Source organism: Bison bison, unplaced genomic scaffold, assembly GCF_000754665.1.
Source record: "Bison bison bison isolate TAMUID 2011002044 unplaced genomic scaffold, Bison_UMD1.0 scf7180017864461, whole genome shotgun sequence".
Lineage (NCBI taxonomy): Eukaryota > Metazoa > Chordata > Mammalia > Artiodactyla > Bovidae > Bison > Bison bison.
Genome location: NW_011495023.1, coordinates 5,708,069 through 5,713,001, shown reverse-complemented (window position 1 = coordinate 5,713,001; position 4,933 = coordinate 5,708,069). Strand labels below are relative to the sequence as shown.

Genomic DNA, 4,933 nt, shown 5'->3' with positions numbered 1-4,933 from the left:
TATATTTTTGAGATTAGTTGTTTGTCAGTTGCTTCATTTGCTATTATTTTCTCCCATTCTGAAGGCTGTCTTTTCACCTTGCTAATAGTTTCCTTTGATGTGCAGAAGCTTTTAAGGTTAATTAGGTCCCATTTGTTTATTTTTGCTTTTATTTCCAATATTCTAGTTCAAAGTATTTTCTAATTTCTCTTGTGATTTCTTCTTTGACTCATTGGTTGCTCAAGAGTGTATTGTTTCATTTCCACATCTTTTTGAATTTTCTTTTTTTTTTGTTATTGATTTCTAGTTTCATTTCATTATTATCAGAAAAGATATTTTGTATGCTTTCAGTCTTTTTGAATTTACTAAGACTTATTATGGCTTAATATATGATCTGTCCTGGAGTGTTCCATGTCCACTTGAGGAAATGTGTATTCTGCTGCTTTGGGGTAGTGTTCTGTGTGCTTTATATGTGTGGAGTGTTCTGTATAGCTAAGTTATCTATCTGTCCATCCAGTCTCTCCATCCACCCGTCCACCCCCCCGCCATCTTTCTATCTATCTTAGTATGGGACATTTATACATATTAAGTAGCCTGGAAAATTGCACCCCTAGATGTTTTCATGGCTGGTTTCTCCTTATCACTCAGATCTATGCTCAGATATAACCTCAGAGAATTTTCTCTGACCACAGTGTCTAAATTTGCACCCCACCTCACCACATCCCCAGTCACTCTCTATCTTATTTCCTTGTTTGTTTTCTTCACAGCATTTATCACAATCTGAAATTACATGATTGTTTTGATTCTTTACTTGATTGTTTTTTGTCTCTCTCAGTAGAATATAAGCTCAATAAAAGAAGAAACTATTTTGTTCACAACAAGAGCTTAATAAATATTTGATGAATCTGTATTTGTTAATGTTTGTTAAATGTCACCTCTTCAAACTAGCACACTATTTTTACTTAAATAAATTTGTTTAGATGATTGTTCATGCTGGGAGATTTGAGACAGTTCTCATATCCTGTGTAGTTTTTCTGTACTTCTTCCTCTGCTGAAGTTGCTATTTTAAAATTTCATCAAAACTGTTTGCTCTTGGTTGTGTTAGGAGTAGAAAGTTGGTGATCTAGATCAGTTTTCACTCTATCCTTTACAACTTTATATGTTTCAATCAAATCCTTGCTAACTTCTTCCCATATTTTAATTTTAGATTTTAGAATAGCTTCTATTCTTTTCTGTATGTATACACTAGCTATGTTTTAGTATAATATGTATTTCCTAGGATGGTTACTCATTAAACTAAGTAAAATTATTTAAGGAGATCTTAGAATCTCAGTATTTTTTGTTATTCATGTAAATTATATATATGTAATTAAGTTACATGCAATTAATTTTTACTACTGGCAGTTTGACTAATTAAAATGGATACCCTCTCATCAAAATTATGTGTTTTATGCCATATTTTAATAACCTATAAAGACAAAATTATTTGCTGTTTTTACTTTTGTATCTTACTTTTAGTTTAGTTCAGTTCTGTTGCTCAGTCGTGTCTGACTCTTTGTGACCCCATGGACTGCAGCACACCGGGACTCCCTGTCCATCACCAACTCCCAGAGTTTACTCAGACTCATGTCCATTGAGTTGGTGATGCCATCCAACCATCTCATCCTCTGTTGTCCACTTCTATTCCTGCCTTCAATCTCTCCCAGCATCAGGGTCTTTTCCAATGACTCAGTTCTTTTCATCAGGTGGCCAAAGTAATGGAGTTTCAGCTTCAACATCAGTCCTTCCAATGAATATTCAGGACTGATTTCCTTTAGGATGGACTGGTTGGATCTCCTTGCAGTCCAAGAGTCTCTCAAGAGTCTTCTCCAACACCACAAGTCAAAAGCATCAATTCTTTGGTGCTCAGTTTTCCTTAGAGTCCAACTCTTACATCCATACATGACTACTGGAAAAACCATAGCCTTGACTAGATGGACCTTTGTTGGCAAAGTAATGTCTCTGCTTTTTAATATGCTGTCTAGGTTGGTCATAACTTTTCTTCCAAGGAGTAAGCATCCTTTAATTTCATGGCTGCAGTCACCATCTGCAGTGATTTTGGAGCCCCCCAAAGTAAAGTCTGTCACTGTTTCCACTGTTTCCCTATCTATTTGCCATGAAGTAATAGGACCAGATGCCATGATCTTAGTTTTCTGAATTTGAGTTTTAAGCCAACTTTTTAACTCTCTTCCTTAATGTTCCTTTTTTTCCTGTGTATCAGTGTGTCTATTCATTCAGTCTACCAGAATTGCTCATTTATGTGATTTCAATCTCAGATACAACCAAGCATTGCACTTGATCTAATACCTGGCACTTCTTTTCTGCCTCAGTGCCTGTCTCTGACAACTTTACTTGTAAGCAGTATTTTAGAATCTATTTTAAAATTAGATTAGTAATTAAGAAGCAAGAAAATGAAATTGTTTAATATAATCTGGGGTCAAACCACTACCTTGTTCTTATTTTCTCCTTAGGCACACTGCTTTTGTTGGTAATGGAAAACTAATGGCTGTAAGGGCCAAATATGACTCCTAGGTTCGGAGAGAATAGAAAGAAAAGTCTTCACTTAAAGGTAAGATTGTGCTTCACCCAGTTTTCATGCATCTTTAGAGCCTACCTTTCTTGAAGCTTAGCTTCTTATTCTAGGAAGCCTTCTCTTTTGTCTGGATTCCTTTAAGGAATTGTCATTCATATCACAGTCTAGTAGCACATTCTGGTACATTCTGATTTTGTAATTGTTTCATGTTGAAGTACTGTTTCCCTCTTACCCTAAATGATGTAAGCTTCTTGAAGGTAGGACCGTGCTTTAATAAAAAACAAATAAACAGGCAACTATTTCAGTAGTACCTTTGTTGTTGTTCAGTTGGTCAGCCATGTTGATTCTTTGCAACAGAGGAGTCTGGCAGGCCACAGTCCATGGGATTTCCCAGGCAAGAATACTGGAGTGGGTTGCCTTTTTCTTCTCTAGGGGAGCTTTCCCATCCGGGGATTGAACCTGAGGCTCCTGCTGCATCTCCTGCCTTGCAGGCAGATTCTTTATCACTGAGCCCCTGGGGAAGCCCCATTAGTACCATAACTCTAGATTATATGTCCCATAGGATTAGACTTTAAAATGATGTGTTAATGATCTAGTTTGTGAGAGGGAGTCTAGTCATTTAGATATAATTTTAATGTTCTGAGTTTTAGGTTAGTAAATAGAAAAGGACCATTCTTCATGAGACATCATCATTTCTTCAGCGTACTGTTCCCCCCTCACCCATTGTCACTCACCCCCGTCATAATACTTGCAGCTATTTTTATAGAGAAGTTAAAATGTGCTCAACACTCCACATGTTACTTAAAGCCAACAAAAACCCTACAAAATACATAGTACAATTGTTACTATTAATACTCATAAATATTATCAAGGTCTCGGTGCACAGAATTGTATTAAAATGATGTTTAGCTTGTTCATGATCCATATTTATTTATTTATTTAATTATTGATTTTCAATAAAGTCATAAACACCTATGATCCCACCACCTGAAACAAAATCTAGGACTATAACCTACATCTAATACTTGCTCATCAACCTTCTCCCCTGCTTCTCCCCATTGTGTTGTTCATTTGCTAAGTTGTATCTGACTCCTGTGATTCCATGAACTATGTCCTTCACTTAGGGCATAGAAAAGTAAGTACTGGTCCCCACATTTTATGGAGGAATCTGAGACTGCTGAAGGTTAAGAGGTTTGTTTTTTTCTTTTAGATTACCTAGCTAGTCAATGGACTATCTGCTGCTAAGTCACTTCAGTCGTGTCCAACTCTGTGCAACCCCATAGACGGCAGGCCACCAGGCTCCCCTGTCCCTGGGATTCTCCAGGCAAGAACACTGGAGTGGGTTGCCATTTCCCTCTCCAATGCATGAAAGTGAAAAAATAAAGTGAAGTCGCTCAGTCGTGTCCGACTCCTAGCGACCCCATGGACTGCAGCCCACCAGGCCCCTCCGTCCACGGGATTTTCCAGGCAAGAGTACCGGAGTAGGTTGCCATTGCCTTAGGTGTGTCTAATTCTGACACCTCCCCCTAACCTGCTCATGTGGACTCCCAATCGTTTGTCTGCAAGATAGCTGAGAAGTGGTGCTCAATGAAATAAAGTAGATACTGGCACTTACATCTTGGAATAAGAATAATGACTTAGGAGTTTACTGGTTTGGGCTTTCCAATCCAAACCAGTACCCTGGTGCTATAGGATGATGGCTCCTGCTAAAAAGGGCAGTGAGAAGAAGGGCCAGCCTGCCATCAACAAGGTGGTGACCAGAGAATACGCTATCAGCATTCACAGTGCATCCATGAAGTAGGTTTCAAGAAGCCTGTCCCTTGGGCACTCAGAGAAATACAGAAATTTGCCAGGAAGGAGATGGGAAGCCCAGATGTACGCATCTACACCAGGCTCAACAAAGACATCTGGGTCAAAGATACAAGGGACGTCCTGTACCAGATCTGTGTGCAGTTGTCCGGAAAATGTAATAAAGATGAAGGCTAACCAAACAAGCTCTACATGTTGGTTACTCACATGCCTGTCGCCACTTTCAAAAATCTACAGACAGACAGTGTGGTTGAGACCTAATTGCTGATTGTCCAATAAAGTTATTGAACTGCCAAGAAAAAAGAGTGTACTAGTTTGAGGGACTTCCCTGGTAGTCCGGAGGTTAAGAATCTGCCTTGCAATGCAGGGGATATGGATTCAATCCCTGGTGAGCCTGTGAGCTCTGGAGCCTGTGCATCACAACTAGAGAGCCCTAGTGCCACAACTAAGACCCAATAGCCAAAAAAGTAAATATTAAAAAAAAAGAGTGTACAGGTTCATCTCCAGCATTGAGCTTGGTTTTGGGTAATTTGTCTTCTTAACCCAGCCCTCTGTAGGTTATTTCATCTCTCA

General features: G+C 38.8%; 1 pseudogene; it reads left to right on the top strand.

Moving 5' to 3' along the window:
• The first annotated feature begins 4,247 nt into the window (after positions 1 to 4,247).
• On the top strand, positions 4,248 to 4,621 carry LOC105003090 (annotated as a pseudogene).
• Positions 4,622 to 4,933: the final 312 nt, after the last annotated feature.